Here is an 18,503-nt window from a genome sequence, read left to right on the forward strand (position 1 = left end):
GATACATGTTCATTGTATATTCTTGAGAAGGAAGATTTTTAAGAAACAAATTGAATACCTATATGCTACTCCTCATACCAAAAAGACCATTAAAAGTCATATACATTCATTGATTGACTGGACCAATGTTAATGGATTACCTCTGTCCAGAGTTTTGCCCATCCTCCATTTTCCCATTTTCTACATCTTTATTGTCTCGTTTAATTTTGTTCACAGTCTGAATTAATTATACGATTTGTGTCAGATTTTGCTGCTACCAGATGATATGGGGCCTCAGAACCAGATGGATATCAGTCACGGCCCCCTTTGTTCTCCGTGAAGGTCTTCAGGCAAGGTGTCTTCAGCCAGTGTCACCCAAGATGACCAGGGACTTGGAAGACAGAGGCCCCTGGGATCATTTGGCTTCTGACATTTATCAGCGGTGTGACTTTGGGGAAACTGAGCTAAGCCTCAAATTCATTTGTAAAGTACTTATTTTTCAGTGTTGTATTCTATTAGGCAGTATATGTAAAATAGCATAAAGTATGACACATGGTAACCTGAAAAATATTATTATGTTTGATGAATACTTTATTAAACCCAAAAGTTAAACCCACAGCAGAAGAATGGAAGTAATATAGATTATTAAGCAGAAATAAAGTAGAGAATAGAAAAACAGAGAAAAATGAAACCAAAAGTTGGTACTTTGAAAAAACCAGCAAAATTAACAAACCTTTAACCAGATGGACTAAATAAAAGAAGACTCAAATTACTAAAGATCAGAAATGAAAGTGGAGATATCTTTGCTGATTGTACAGAAATAAAACACAAGAGCACTGTGAACATTTGTTTGCCCCCCCCAAAAAAAGAAGAATTGCGTAGTCTAGATGAAATGATTCAATCACCATGAAATAGAAAATCTGAATAGACATAATTAGTGAGAGGATTGCACTGGTAATCAAAAATCTCCCAACAAAGATCTTGGCCCAGGTGGCTTCACTAATGAATTCTACCAAACATTTAAAGAAGAATTAATACCAATGCCTCTCAAATGTTTTCAAGAAATCAAAGAGGAGGGAACACTTCCTAACCCATTTCTATCAGGTCAGTATAACCCTGATACCAAAAACAGATGCTATAAGAAAGTAAAACTAAAGACCAATATCACTTATAGACATCGATACAAAAATATCCAGCAAATTGCTAGCAAACAGATTCAGCAGCATATTAAAAGCATTATTCTCCATAACTAGATGGGATTTGTTCCTGGAATGCAAGGATGGTTCAACATACAAAAATGAGTCAATGTAATGTACCACATCATCAAAATGAAGGGGAAAAAACCCAACATAGTCATCTCAACTTATGCAGAAAAAGCATTTGAGAAAATTCAACACCCTTTCACGATAAACAAAAAAATAGAAGGCAATTACCTCAACGTTGTAAAAGCCACATGTGAAAAATCCATAACATTGTATTCAATGGTGAAAGACTGAAAGCTTTTCATCTAAGATCAGGAAGAAGGTGAGGATACCTGCTTTTTACCACTTATATTCAACATAGTGCTGGAAGGTCTATCAGAGGAATTAGACAAGGAAAAGAAAAAGCATCCAAATTGGAAATAAGTAAATTTATTTGCAGGTGGTATGATGTTACATGTAGAAAACTAAAGACTCCACAAAAAGTTGTTGCAACTAATAAAGTAGCAGAATACAAAGTCAACACACCAAAATCAGTTTCATCTCTATACAATGAACAAACTGAAAAGGAAATTACAAAAACAATTCTATATACTATTAGCATCAAAAAGAATAAAATCCTTAGTAATTAATGGTGAAAGACTTGTACAATGAAAACTACAAAACATTGCTGAAAGAAATTAAGACATAAATGGGAACATATTCCATGTTTATTGATTGGATTACTTATTATTGGCAAAATGTCCGTGCTGCTGCAGTGATCTACAGATAGAATGTAATCATTATCAAAATCCCAATTGATTGATTAATAAAAGGATTTTTTGCAGAAATTAAAAATCCATTCTAAAATTTATATAGACTCTCAAGGGAGCATGAATTGTCAAAACGATTTTGAAAAAGAACAAAACTGGAGGACATACTTTCTGATTTTAAAACTTACTATAAAGTTACATTAATCAAAACAGTGTGGTGGTTTTGGCATAAAGCTATACAGGCCAATGGGATAAAATTGAGAACCCAGAAGAAACTCATATATGGTCAAAAGATTTTTGACAAGGTTGCCAAGACCATTTGATGAAGAAAGGAAAGTGTTTTCAAAGAACAGTGCTGTGAAAACTGGATATCCACACTTTGAAGAATGAAGTTGGGTCCTTATCTAACACTATGTACAAAAATAACCTCAAACTGAATCAAGGACCTAAATGTAAGACCCAAAATAATAAAACTCTTGGAAAGAAACATAGGACAAAAGTTTCATTGTACAACATTGTACAATATTTGACATGACTTCTTGGACATAACATCAAAAGGTCCAGGTAACAAAAAATAGGTGAATTAGATTTCATGAAATTTTAAAAATTGGTGCATCCTAAGATACTATCCACAGAGTAAAAAGGCAACTCATGAATGGGAGAAAATATTTGCATATTATATATCTGTAAAAGGTTTAACATCAAGAATATATGGAGAACTTTAAAAAACTCAATGACAAAAAACTTTAACAGCCCAATTCAAAAATGGGCAAGGATTTAAATAGATATTTCTCCAAAGAAGATAATAACTGGCCAACAAGCACATAAAAAGATACTCAACATTGCTAATCATTAGGAAACTGCAAATCAAAACTTCAGTGAGGTATACGTCCTCATACCGATAAGGATGGCTGCTATCGGAAAACCAGAAAACAAGAGCTGGCAAGGATGTGGAGAAACTGGGTCATTTGTGCACTATTGATGGGAATGTAAAATGATACAGCTGCTTTGGAAACAGTATGGAAGTTCCTCAAAATATTAAAAATAAAAATATCATATGATCTGACAATTGCCCTTCTGAGTATATACCCCAAAGAAATGAAAGCAGGGCTTCAAAGAGTTATTTTCACACCCATCATTATTCACAATAGCTGAAATGTGGAAGCAACGCAAGTGTCCACCAGCAGATGGGTGGATGAGCAAAATGTGGCATATACATGGAATATTAAAGTGAAGTCGCTCAGTCGTGTCCGACTCTTTGCGACCCCGTGGACTGTAGCCCACCAGGCTCCTCCATCCATGGGATTCTCCAGGCAAGAATACTGGAGTGGGTTGCCATTTCCTTCTCCAGGGGATCTTCCTGACCCAGGGATCGAACCCAGGCCTCCTGCATTACAGGCAGACGTTTTAACCTCTGAGCTTTCAGGGAAGCCCCACATGGAATATTATTCAGCCTCAAAAAGGAAGGAAATTCTGAAAGATGATACATCATAGATGAACCTTGAGAACATTATAGTAAATGAAAATAAGCTGGTCACACAAAGGCAAACAGTATTTGATTCCACTTAAATGATGTACTTAGATGAGTCAAAACCATAAAGACAGAAAGTGTAATGGTTGTTGCCAGTGGCTGAGAGGAGGAAAGAACGGGGGTTATCTTCTAATAAGTATAGAGTTCCAGCATTAAAAGATGAAAAGAGTTAAGAGGATGGGTGGTGGTGATGGTTGCACACTAAAGTGTACAAATGACCTGTACATGTAAAAATGATCAAAACGATAAATTTAATTTTATGTGCATTTTACCTCAATAATAAAAAATGCTACTAAACCATTTTCCACAGTGGATAGGACATTTCACACTCTTAACAACAAGGTATGAGAATTCCAGTTGCACCACATTTTTGCCAACATGTAGTGGTGTCACTTTAAATAGTTTTAGCCATTCTGGTGAATGCATATAAAGATATTTTATTGAGGTTCTCATTTGTATCCTCCTGATGACTAGTTATATTAAACACCTTTTTCATGTGTTTTTGGCAATTTGTATATCTTCTTTTGTGAAGTGTCTGTTCAAATTTTTGCCCGTTTTGCTTTATTGTCCTGTTGACCTTTTTATTATTGAATTGTAGGGTATCTTTATGTTTCTTGGATAATAATTCTTTGTCAGATATATGTTTTGTGAATATTTTCTCCATACCTTATGAGGAAAAGATGTAAATATCGATGAGATTTAATTTAACTTTTTTTCTTTTATGAATACTGTTTCTTATGTCCTATAAAATCTTTCTCTCTTCCTACTTCCTTTCCTCCCTCCCTGCCAGTCCAAATTATACTTTTATATATCCCCTATGAAAGCTTTATAATTTTTGCTTTTATGTTTAGGCTCATGATTCATCTTGGATTATTTTTTTGTGCACATCTCTGGCTATTTTCAAAATTTCCTTTATCTTTTGTTTTCTGTTTGCTTCTGATGTGCCTCATGTTTTGCTTCATATTTATCATGCTTGGAGATTACTGAGCTGCTTTAATCTCTCCATATTTACCTATTACCAGATTTGGTAAATATTTTGATTGTTATTTTTCAGATTTTTTTCTGTTCTCTTTCTTCTGGAACACTAATTACAGGTACTTAAATCTTTGTTATCATATATCACAGGTACTGTTCATTTTTTATTAATAAATTATTGAGATATAATTCACATAAATTTAATCATTATATTTACTTTTTAAAATTGGCCATTTAAAAATATACTATTCACTGACATTTTGTATATTAAAGATATTGTACAGCTTTCTTTTCTATATCATTCCAAATATTTTCACCATCCCAAAAGAAAACCGCATAATCTTGAGGTAACCACTTCCCATTCCTCCCTCCCAACACCTGTTAACCACAAATTAGCCTTCAGCTTTATGCATTTGCCTATTCTGGATATTTCACATAAATGGAGTCATATAATGTGTAACCTTTTTGTCTGGCTTCTCTCACTTGGCATATTCCTTTTGAAGTTCATGTTGTATATATCAGTACTTCTTTCCTTTTTATTGCTGCATATTTCATTATATGATAGACCACATTTTGTTTATTATCAATTTATTGATATTTAGGTTGTTTTCACCTTTTGGCTATTGTGAATAGTGCTGTGATGAGTGATCATTATGAGTTTTTGTTTAAATACACGTTTTCAGTCCTTTCAGTAAATAAGGTTGGAGTGAAATTTCTGGGTCATATGGTAATGCTATGATTAATTTTCTGAGGAACTGTCAGACTTTTTTTCTACAGTAGCTGCACTAATTTACACTCCTTGAGCAATGCATGGGGGTTCTGATTTCTTTCCCTCATTGCTAATGCTAGTTGTTTTCTGTTGATTTTATCTATAGTCATCCTAGTCAATGTTCTGTTCATTTTAAAAAATATATCTTTTTTCAATGCTTTTTAAATTGATAACATATTGATCTTCCTCAAGTTCTTTTTCCTCTGTCATCTCTGTTAACTGTTATGCTCATGTAACAAATATTTTCATTTTAGATACTATATTTTTTAGTTTTAGAATTTTCTCAAGGTTCATTTTCTGGAGTCTAGTCCTTTGTCGAGATGTCTGTCTTTTCATTCACTGTATGTTTTCCTTAATATCATTGTGTATCATTATCATAGCTATCATAAGATTCTTTTTGCAGATTCCAGTATCTGGAACTTGTCTCTCTTAATGGCCTTTTTCTTGAGAATTTGTCACATTTTTCTGGTCCTTAGTATGTTGAGTAAATTTGAATTTTTTCTTGGATACTTTAAATTTTATGTTATGGGAACTCTGGATTATGTAATATTTGTCTGAAGAGTATTAATTAGTTGTAGCAAAAACTAATCTGGTGGGACTCTGCAAACTCTATCTCTTCGTAAGTAGCTCATATCATTGTTCAGTTGTTTTATCCTTCTCTGGAGTTTGTTTCCTGCGTATGAGGGTCAGGTGCTGGTCATAGATTTGGGTTAGGTTATGCACACAAAATTTTGGCTTCTCCTCTCTAGTGCTGTCCTTTCTGTGATATTACCCTCACTTTCCAATGGCTGTGGTTGCCCTGCACTCTGTGGTTCTTTAGGGCAGAAAAACAGCTTTTTTGTTGCGTTCTACTTGTGTTCTCCTGCTTCACCTCGTATTGACCCTCAGGCTAAAACTTATAAAATTGGAAGATTTACCCAGTGTTGTCCTTGTTTCCCAAGTGTTGACTTTCCTACAGAATATGCTTTTTAGTGCTTTCCAATCGTTTTCCTTTCTCCTCTGTGTGTAAGTCTCTGTATTTTTGCTGCATTTCCCCATTTTTATCTGCATGAAGAGGTCTAGGAGAAATCTGATCATATATTCTTAAAGCAGATTTTCCTTCAAGGGCTATAATTTGGAGACATATGATTCTCTGCCTCCCCCACCCCAACATATTCTACGTATCAGGCATGGTACTAAGTCAGGTAAGTATTTCCCATACATCAGTAATTTATATATCACTGCCATTAATTTTGCCACTTTAATATTACACTTGTAATGTGTTAGCTTATTTTTAAATGAATCATATTTTCATTCAATTTTTTTATTCGCTTTTAAAACTTTTTATTTTGAGACAAATTGAGACTTATACAAGAGTTGAAAAATATTATCATGAATTCCTGGATACCCTTCTTCCAGCTTCCCCTTATGTTACCATCTTCTATAACCAAAGAGGATCCTTGGCACAAGTATCCTGGATGTAATGCTGTCAACTAAAATATAGAATTTATTCAGATTTTACTAGTTTTCCCATTAATGTCCCTTTTCCTGTCTAGCATCCAATTCAGGACTCCATGTTATAAGTAGCTGTCACGTCTCCTTAGTCTCTTCAACTTGGTGACACTTTCCCAGTCTTTCCTGATCTTTCATTACTGATGCTTTTGAACAACACTTGTAAGTCATGTTTTAGAATGTCCCTCAGTTTGGGGTTTCAGATGGTTCCTTATGATAAGATTGAAGTTAGAGGCATTATTTGAGGATATTGATAGGATGCTTCAGAGATGATGCTCCTCCCTCAGTGTGTGATATCAGGGAGTACATGGTGTCACTGTTTATTATTAGGCTAGAGAGAATATTTACATACTCATATTAATGCAGTCCCTGATTACTGACTTAATTAAAAGAATGATACATTGGGAGGATGGGAGAGGGGAGACACAGGTTGTGCAAAATTAAGCTGAATCTTTGACAATGTTTGTGGAATTTCCAAATCAAGAAATAACAGCATAAGCAATTGGACATGTGGAAGCAACTACTGATCGCTTGCAGACATAATATAGGTAATATTAGCTAAACGTATTCAAGAGGAGAGAGATCATGAAAAAAGGCTTAATTGTCTTTTATCAAAGTATCAATGTCTGAGAAATAGGTCAAATAAATAGTGTGTATTCTTTTTTCACAAACTCAGTGGAGCAGACCTACAACAACCTCCAACGCAAGTTGAAACATGCCTGTTGGTATAAAAGGGGCTTGCTTCAGACCAGAGTGATTATATATGTATGGATAGAGCACATCCCGGTCAAGAATTAGGCTGTAACAGGTTGAGTTGATATCCCTCAAGATGCATAATTCTTTTTCTGAGATTCTGAGAATGCAGGGGTCAGGAATTGACCTCTGCCACTGATTAGAAAGAAATCTGGCACAAATAACCTTCTAGTTTGCTTGAATGAGGAAATTTGAACATCAGATGGTGTTAATTAGGCATTTACAGGCTATTTCACTGACACAAAAAGGATATTATCGCTGTTCCCCCTTGTACTTCAGCACCTGGAGTGTCTCAGACAATAGCGAATTCACATAACGAGCAATGTGAAATGGCAAGTGATTATGACTGAACAAATTGAGCTTGTGGAATCTCAGAGGCAGACTCATTTCCTCCTTACAACTCTGGAATAGCCCTGTCTCTTTGGAAAGCCTGCTGCTTGTTCCAGGAGCTTCAGCAATCCAGGAAGGACCGCCTGGAGAAGCCCAAGAGGGGCCAGTCAGGAGAGAGAGAACTTTCATAATTTCTTCTGCAGACTCTGAAAATCCAAAGGTCAGGAGGCATCCTTGTGGGGGTGGAGTCCTGTACTCTTCTTATGGCTAATTTGATGAGGAGTCATCACAGGGAGAAACCTCTGAAGATCCATAAAACACTGCATGAATGGTTCAGCTGAATTATAGCAGTGGGAGAGGGAAGGGAAGTGCTGGGGAGAATCATTTTAAAAGCTCATGAATAAAAAGTATATCAATTTTGCAGGCTTTATTTTCACTATGAAATTATATGTACCCTTTCATTTTTACTGCTTCTTGAGCTATAATATGGGGTTTCCCAGGTGGCGCTAGTTTTAAAGAACCCACCTGCCAATTCAGGAGACATAAGAGGCACGGGTTTGATCCTGGGTCAGGAAGATCCCCTGCAACCCACTCTGGTATCCTTGCCTGGAGAATCCCATGGAAAGAGGAGACTGGTGGGCTGAAGTCCACTGGGTTGCAAAGAGTCTGACATGACTGAAGCAACTTAACACGTATGCACATCCTTGCAGAAAAGAGTACAGATGCTACATGAACAACTCACTGCATTTTTTTCTGTTTTCTTTAGAGAGATAAAAGCAAGAAACCAAAGTGAGACATAGAAGATAGGTTGGGAGAGACTGCATTCTGCTGTTACCATCTGGGGACAAATGGCTTGATGCTTTGATGTACACCTGATAACCACGTATGGCTGCATCTCCTTGAAATTGTCTCCATGCTGCTAAGGACCAACCAGGATCACCTCAGGCTGACCTCCTTTGAGGATACCCATAGCAATGGAAGTCCTGCCAAGTTTGGCGCTGCACCCAGCAACACCTGGGAAGACAGTAAGTCTTCAGGTACAGGCTATAAAAGAAATAGGACTATGAGAGATTAAAGGAATCATTACAAAGTCTCTTCTATGGTTTCTCCATGAGCTTCATGGTTTGTTTCCATCCCATGACACATCACTGATTCAGATAAGTGAAAGAAAGCCTGAAGAAAAGGCAGTGGATTGCTCTGAATATCAGATCATGTCAATATTCTTCCAAAAACCCTTTCCGTGATTACTTGATATACTAGGAATAAAGATTAGACTCCCAAGTGTGGTGTACAAGGTGCCAAGTTATCTGGCACCACCCAGCTCTCTGGTCTTCTTGCCTGCTTTCCCTTCCCTTACTCATTGATCCTAGCGCCATTGGCTTCCATCTTCTCCTTGGCTCTGCCTCAGGACTTTGGCATTTGCTGTTTCCTCTGCCCTTGGTACTTTGTGTTGGCTGCTTCTCGCTTTTTAGTTCTCTGCTTAGATGTCATCTCATCAGTGGATTCCCATGACTGGTCTACCTAAGTAAACAAGTCCCTTCTTCTGAATCACTCCTATCTCATAGTCCTCTTTATTTACTGAATTTAGCTTCTCATAGCCTGAAACTACCTTTTATTTGTTAACTTTTTTTTTACTTATTTTTACCTCCCCTTTCTAGAAGGTCAGTTCAATAGGGGAGACTTTATCTGTCTCACCGATGCCTATAAACTAGCCCTGAGAATAACAGTGCCTGGCAGGTAGTTGGTGCTCAGTAAGTCTGTGTTGAATGAATGAGTAAATGAATAGTGAACAATATGCATAATAAACATATCCATTACACTAAGGTTTCTGTGAGGAATGAGCCTATGCTCTTCTTTGGAAGCCCCCTGGGGTCTTGAGTATAGAGATCTGAGCACTGTGCTCTACCTGTAGACTTCTGCAAAGCCCAGACTAGCTTACTGAGCTCTGTATTAGTTAGTTATTGCTGTGTGACAACTTACCATAAACTTAGAAACTTTAGAGACTTAAATCACATTTATTAGCTCCTAGTTTTTCTGGATTAGGAGTCTGGGCATGGCTTAGCTGGGATTTTGCTTGGGATTTCGCATCAGGCTGCCATCAGGGTGTAGGCTAGGGTTGTGGTCTGTTTGTTCTCAAGGACTGATGGGGGAAGGAACTGCTTCCAAGCTCACGTGGCTGTTGGCAGAATCCTGTGCTTTGCAATTTTAAGGCTAAAGGCCTCAGTTTCTGGCTGGCCATTGGCAGGGTGCTGTCCTCAGTTTCTAGTTGATTGTTGACCAGTGGCTATCCTCAACTCCTTGTTATGAGGGTCTCCCCCATCTGCCTGCTCACTACAGTGAAGACAGCAAGGGAGAGAATCTGCTACAAGATGGATGTTCTCATCTTATGTCATGTGGTCACAGAAGTGACTCTCATTTCTGTTGCCATATTCTAGCCTACAGCAAGTCACAGGTCCAGGCTGTACTCTTGGGGAGGAGATGATGTGGAACAGGAATGCCAGGAAGCAGGGCTCCTTGGATCATCTTAGAATCTGCTTGTCACTGTCCATAATCTAGCTCCCAGTGGTTTACATCCTCTTGGTGTCCTCCCCACCCCCCGAAATACATCCACCTCCTTCCAAGAGGAGCCACGAGTCTCATCCCATTTCTCATTACAGCATCTGTTCAGAGTCCAGCATCTCGTTCTCCAAATCCGAAAGTGCACTTTGGGTAAAATTCCTCTACAATGATGGATTTTTAAAACTAGAGAGACAACTTATCCACCCCTTGTCCCTGCAACCTACAACTGTGGAATATAGGCAGAGAATGAAGGCTATAGATAGTTCTGTTCAAAAAGGGTGAAATGGGAGGTACAAAGGGGTGTTAGGAATCATTCTCATTGGCCCTGTCCTTTGAGCTCTTGGTTTCATCCCCTGAATGATCCTTTTTTTTTTTTTTAAAGTGAAAGACGGTTCTCTTTGTAGCTTAATAGTCCTATTAGCCTACTTCTTGTAAGTAGATTTTGTGAGTTCAAATGCCTCTTTTCACTTAGTGGTGGTGATTTAGTCACTAAGTCATGTCCCACTCTTTGTGACCCCATGGACTGTAGCCTGCCAGCCTCCTCTTTCCATGGGGAGTCTCCAGGCAAGAATACTGGCATGGGTTGCCATTTCCTCCTCCAGGGGATCTTCCCAATCTAGCGATCGAACCCAGGTCTTCTACGCCACAGGTGGTCTTCTGCATTACAGGCAGATTCCCTACCGACTGAGCCACTAGGGGTTAATCTCTAGTTCCTTCGGTCCAATCTGGCAGTACTTTTGCTAAAATTACTTTTTTGAAAACATAATGGGTCTTCCTTGGATTCCACTAGGACCGGGGTTCATTTCATTGAATGAATCCACACTCAGATCTTTGTGAGGTAGCCCTTCTCTACCTGTGCCCCTGGTGCAATGGCTGAGATAGGAGGCTCCTAAGATCCCCACTGAGCTTCCTTGGTGGCTCAGCTGATAAAGAATCTGCCTGCAATGCGGGAGACCTGGGTTCAATCCCTGGGTTGGATTCTTGGTTTCGTTCAATGACTGGTGTGATTAAGGGAATCTGGGAGACACAGCCTTGGTGTCCTGAAAGGACATTTTGTGTGACTGAATACTCTTCTGCAACTCTGATCTGTCTTGAGATTTTAACAAAAGGTGTATAGTCACGTTCTTGGCTTTTTTTTTTTTTTCTGTGCCACATTTTCCTGACAGTGCAAGGAAGCTATTTCTTAATTTTAGCATCTTTCAACATACAAAAAGTCTAATAATTTTAAAAAGTCATTAAGTCCTGGTTCTTGATTTAATAGTCATCCCCCCCTCCAATTCACTGGTCTCTCAGTGCATTTTACTATTGTACAAATGGCAAGAAGAAGCCAGATGGTATCTTCTTTATTTTGCTTGGAAATCTCTTTGGCTAAATAACCAAGGTCAATCCTTACTTTTTTTTTTTTTCATGTAACTGCAGGAGACAACTTTGTGAAGCTTTCTGCCACTGCACTGCAAGCACCTCCCGTTCTCCAGTTTCCAGTAACTTGTTCCTCACTTCCTTCAGAGCCTTAACAAACAGTGTCTTCAAGTCTCTTCTACTAACAGTCTATTGGAGTCAATTTAGGTTTTCTCTCTCATGTGCCTCAAAAGTCTTCCAGGCTCCAAGACCATGCTCATGTTTGTTATGGCAGGACCCCACTTCTACATACCCAAATCCATCTTAATAGATTTTCTGTATGCCTTCCACCAAGCTGAATTAAGGGAAGTTAATAGTTGACTCACTTTGATTCCCTAAGTGCTGAGTAAAACCTCTCATACTGGTGACAGTTACCTTTTAGGACAAGTTTGTTGCTGTTGTTCTGACTCTGTTGTTCCATCATCATGGAAAGGTTTCTTTTCTCTTCATATTCATATGCCTGTGGGGTTCCATCCCTCTGCTGAGCAGATACAGCAAATTGAAGCCAAGCCACTGGGTGAAGATTTGGGCTTGGGGTTTCTGGAAAGCACTAGCAGCAAGGAGGACATAACTTGGTGTGAGTGGCCTAGAGGGGTATTAGGGATGGATCATTTGGTGTTGGGTTTGTGCTTTGTGATTGTCAACCCATTTGAAAACATGTTTTCCCCAGCATGTGTTCCCTCCAGCAGTCTGACCTTTGAGAGGATGATGATGGTGATGGTTGTTCCCTAGGGTGGCAGCCAGGCTGTCCAAGCATCCTGACACATGATAAAGATGCTTCAGGCTAGAAGGCCCTCATGGCAACCGTGTTCTGCTGCCAACAAGTCAGGCTGGCCATGGGATTCCATAACTTTGTCCACTCCTGGGGGCACACCCTGAAGGTGAGCCTTGGGGTCCCAGGTTGGGGTCCTCCCAAGGCTCAAGAGGGCTGCTTGGCATTCATGTTTGGTCTCTACTAAACTGGAATGTTTCTCTTATGGGAAATGCCAGGATGAAAAATCTATAGACATTTGAGTGCCCTAAGGATCATGCCTGTCTAACTTGGTGTGTATCTCATGAGTTTAATTCAGTGTGATTTCCTGAATGCCACAGGCATGTCCTTATGTCTTAGTGTCCTAACATCTCAGTTGGCCAAATGACTCATTCTTCTGCTTGGGAAATTGCTACTGCATCTGCAGCATCCATCCTTACACATGTTTCCATTTCATTTAGGTCAATATGTTCCTCAGTTTCAGCCCGGCTCCTATTCTCCACTCTCATGTGAATATATTCTTTGTCTTTTGAAAGAGTCACTTTTTACCTTTTTATTAGGAAAGTGCCCTCAATCGTGAGTGGCCTTGCTTTGTAGTTATTCCTAAGAGCCTTTGTCCAACTTTCTGATCAACTTTAGTTAAAACTGTGTTTTAATTTTTTGGGTGGATAGGAGGCAAGGCTTCCAGGGACAGGGTTGTATGGTTAACAGTAATTTCAGCTGATGTGGGAAAGAGGCAGTCTTAGAGTCTCTTGCTTAGTAGAAACTGCCAACTCTTAAGAAAAAACAATACAAAGGTAATGTTTATTTTATTAGCTCCATTGGAGTAGGTTCCTATTCAGGTCAAGTTGTATCACATTGTTTTTGATCATCAAGCCTTCACTGTCACTTGTCCAGAGGCAAAGGATATATCCAGCCAGAACTTGTGAATGTAACCCTACATGGAATGGATCTTTGCAGAGGGAATTAAGTTGAGGATCTTGAGTGCTATCACCCTGGATTTAGGTTGGAACCTAAAACCAATGAGAAAGACAAAGGGAGGTGCCCTTAGAAGAGAAAGACAAAGGGAGACAGAGACACAAATTGGTCTCCTTAGAATTCTAGGATGAAACATTAGAAGCTAGAGGGATCAAGTTGTTGACTATGGGATCAGAATACAAGTATGCTTATACTTTCCTCCTGATCAGGTGGTGAAAGTCTAGGTTTAAGAAGCAGCCACTATGAAGAACAGTATTAAGGCTCCTTAAAAAAGTAAAAATACAGCTTTCATATATCCCACTCCTAGGCATATATCTGGAGAAAACCATAATTCTAAAGGATGCACAGGAAACTCTACTCAATGATCTGCGGTGACCTAATTGGAAAGGAAATCTAAAAAAGAGACGATGTATGTATATATATAACTGATTCACCTTGCTCTACAGCAGACACTAACACATTATTGTAAAGCAACTATACTCAAATAAAAATTGGTTAAAAAAATCACACACCCAAAAGATGCTATTTTTAAACTCTGTGCACATGAGTGTAAATAAGTACTAAAAGCAAAACTAAAATGCTAACAACACAGATGAAATACAAGTGAAATAAACCACACATGAGAACCTTAACAAACAAACAAACAAACCTTAACAAACAAACCTTAAGAAACATTCATGTATGTGTTCAGTTATTCATGAAAGTGTAGTTTGTGGCGGCAGAAGATTGGAGACATTGAAGCAATAGGGGAATAAAGGACGATGCCATGGCATGGCATGTAGCTGGTAATAAAGGATGAGGGGGATCTCTATGAAATGATAAGGTGAAATCTCTAGGACATATTATTGGATGGAAAAAGCAATACTGGAAAGAGTTTATACAGTAAGCTTACTTAAAAAAAAAACAGAGGAGAAAATAAGATTTTGAGTGGTATTTCTCTGTATTTGCCTAATGAAATACTGTAAAGATAAGTAAGACATTAATATAAATGGTTCCCTGTAGTGAGTGAGGGCAGAACTGCATGAGTGGGGGACAGGGTGGGAGTTAGACTTCTAATGTTGATTTGCTTTTAAAACAATGTAAATATGATATTTTCTCAAAAAAAGGAAAAAATTAATAAGACTGAGCCTGCCAGGCTTCTCTGTCCATGGAATTCTCCAAGCAAAAATGCTGGAGTGAATAGCCAGTCTCTTCTCCAGGGGATCTTCCTGACCCAGTGATCAAACACTGCATTACATTCAGATTCATTACCATCTGAGCCACCAGGGACGTCCAATAAGATTTAGGTTCTCTCTTTTTCAAATATAACATGTAAAATCTATGATATATAGTAATATAGTGTTGCTGTTGTTCAGTTGCTCAGTTGTGTCCAACTCTTTGCTACCCCACGGACTGCAGCATGCCAGGGTTCTCTGTCCTTCACCATCTCCCAGAGCTTGCTCAAACCCGTCCACTGAGTCAGTGATGCCATCCAAACATCTCATCCTCTGTCATCCCCTTCTCTTCCTGCCTTTAATCTTTCCCAGCATTGGCTCTTCACATTAGGTGGCCAAAGTATTGGAGTTTCAGCTGCAGCATTAGTCCTTCCAATCAACATTCAAGGTTGATTTCCTTTAGTATTGACTGGTTTGATTTCCTTGCAGTCCAAGGAACTCTCAAGAGTCTTCTCCAACACCACAGTTCAAAAGCATCAATTCTTTGGCGCTCAGCCTTCTTTATGGTCCAACTCTCACGTCCATACATGACTACTGGAAAAACCATAGCTTTTACTAAATGGATCTTTGTTGGCAAAGTAATATCTCTGTTTTCATATGCTGTCTAGGTTGGTCATACCTTTTCTTCCTAGGAGCAAGCAAATTTCATGGCTGAAGTCACCATCTGCAGTGGATTTTGGAGCCTCTGATTTTGGAGTCCAAGAAAATAAAGTCTCTCACTGTTTCCACTGTTTCCCCATCTATTTTCCATGAAGTGATCGGATTGGATGCCATGATCTTAGTCTTTTGAATGTTGAGTTTTAATAATATATATATAAAGCTAGATATATCTACATATATATATAGTCTATCATTTATGTATCTAGAATTTTAAAATTCAGCCTGACAAGCTAGGTTTTTACTTAGAGTAAACCCTTGAGAATATGGATGTCTAGAGAGAAGAGAGAGCATTGGGTGAGGCTGGTGAGGAAGGTGAGGGAGTTATGGGCTAGATAACACATAATTTCAAGTTGCAATAAAACATTTGGATTTTATTCCCCGAACTATCCAAAGTTACTGAATGAATTTAAGAAGAGGAAGGACTGAATATAATTTCTATATACCAGTTTGGCTGCTCAATTTTCTGGCCATCTCACTGATAGAGTAAACTGAAGTTCTTTGCAACTCCCAATACCATATCACAAATCATTGTGAACTGACCATATTGCAGGGCAAAACATTTTTGAAACTTAAATAAAACCCAACAGCATTCCATTCAGTTCAGTTCAGTCGCTCAGTCGTTTCTGACTCTTTGCGACCCCATGAACTGCAGCACTCCAGGCCTCCCTGTCCATCACCAACACCATTTACAGATTAATAATCTAATATATAGACAATTCTTTCAATTAAAACAGCTTTGCCTGAAAGCTTAAGAATTTGATTTTGAGATTCAGGGAGAAAACTTGGTAATTGATGCCGGTCAATATGTTACTGACTTCATAAACATGAATGCAAGTTGGTGCTTGCCCCATTAAAAAGATATTGAGATGTTTTTCATTAATACTACTATTAATAAGTTTAGGTGAAAAATGATGGTGATTTGTAGTAATCAACCAAAAATCAAATTTCTCTTTCTTTCTCCCTCATCCCCATCTTTCTAGTCCAGCTTTAGTCTATTGTGTTTGTAGAGCAGTGCTTCTCAAAGACTGTAGGGCAGTGTCTCTTGGACCCGGAGACCCTTTTAGGAATCTGCAAGGTAAGAACTATTTTCAGAATAATATTCAGATGTTATTCACTCTTTTCACTGTGTTGACATTTCCACTGGTAGTGTAAAATCAATGGAAGATAAAAGTGCTAAATTAAAGCAGTGTACATCAAACCATAGTAGTAGTAATTGAAATTTTCACTCAGTTTAAAAAATAATGCTAGTTTCAATTAAGAATGTCTTTCATAAAGCAGTAAAAATGGTAAATTTTACTAAAATCCTCAGGAAGATTCTCATTCCTTGAACAATTTTAATATTTGTGTGATGATATGGAAAGTGTATATATAGCATTTCTATTATATATTGAAATATGATTATCTTGAGAAGTAGCACTTGTTTGACTGAGTTGGGAGTTGAATTAGCTGATTTTTCATGCGGCATCATTTTTACTTGAAAGAGTGAAAGACCAATTGTGGTTCCTTAGCACTGGGTATTTGGCATATATTTTCTGCCAAAAATTTCAAGTGAACCTATCACTTCAAGGAAAATAATTGATAGTGTTGGTTGGCAAAATGAAATTTGAGATTTTAAGGGAAAATTAGAATTTTGGAAAACATATCCACTACTGTGAGCTTGTCAGCTTCCAAATAATTTAAAGACTTTTCTGATCAGAGTGCTGGTTAAATTAATGAATGTGATTTTATTTTTATGTTGTATGATGAAATTTATGAACACTCAGAACATTTGCACAATTCAGTCAACTAATGTTTTCTAAATCACCAATGCAGTATATCAGGATATCATGCCTGGGTAAACTATTTGAAGTGCAAGAGAGACAAATGGATTTTAATGTAACTCACTACAAAAAGTTCACTGATGTAGTTTCAGATTCTACGTTACAAACCAACCTTAAAGAAACTACCATTTGTTGAGCTTTGGTTTAGTACCAAAGAATATGCTTTATCATCACAGTAATATTTTCTTTTTTTGGATCCATCTTCTAGGGTAATGGAAATAAAAACTAAAATCAACAACTGAGACCTAATTACACTTAAAAGAGAATCATTAGAGAATACAAATTAAAACTATAGTAATGTATCTCCCCACACCAGTCAGATTGGCATAATTAAAAGGTCTATAGATTATAATTGCTGAGCAGGGTGTGGAGAAAAAGGAACCCTTCTACACTGTTGGTGGGAATGTAAATTGATATGGCCACTATGGAGAAGAATATGGAGGCTGTTTTAAAAAACTAAAGATAGAGCTAACGTATGACCCTGCAATCCCACTCCTGGGCATATATCTGGAGGAAACCCTAATTAGAAAAGATAAATGCACCCCAGTGTTCACAGCGCAATATTTATAATAGCCAAGGCATGGAAGCAACCTAAATATCCATCAACAGATGAATGGATAAAAAATGGTGCATATATTATATATGAATGAATATGCACACACGTAATGGAATATTACTCAGCCATAAAAAGAATGAAATCATGCCATTTGCAGCAAACTGTATGGTCCTAGAGATTATCGTGTTAACTGAAGCAAGTCATATGGAGGAAGACAAATATCATATGGTATCACTTATATGTGGAATCTGAAAAATTAATACAAATGAACTTCTTTACAAAACAGAAATAGACTAACAGACCTAGAAAACAAACTTTTAGTTACCTAAGGAGGATAGCAAGGAGGGGTATGGGGGAGGGGAGGGATAAATTAAGAATTTGGGATTAACATACACACACTACCATATATGGAATCAATAAATGATCAAAGACCTACTGTATAGCACAGGGAATTATATTCGATATCTTATAATGACATACAATGGAAAACAATCTGAAAGAGAGTAGCTGTATACACCCATGTATAAATTGGGTGTACACTAGAAACTAACACAGCGTTATAAATTAACTATAATTTAAAAAATGTTAAAAATAAACATCTGAAGAGTATTAAAATATTTCTCTCATTCCCAACTATGTATCATTATGAGACTAGCTTGTCTTCATATACGTCAACATAAACAATGTGTTACAACAGATTGAATATAAAAGTACCTTTAAGAATCCAGATGTTTTTATATGCCAGCTATTAGAGCAACTTGTAAATGAGTGAAACAGAGCAGTTTTTC

The sequence above is a fragment of the Capra hircus genome, chromosome 10, assembly GCF_001704415.2.
Source record: "Capra hircus breed San Clemente chromosome 10, ASM170441v1, whole genome shotgun sequence".
Lineage (NCBI taxonomy): Eukaryota > Metazoa > Chordata > Mammalia > Artiodactyla > Bovidae > Capra > Capra hircus.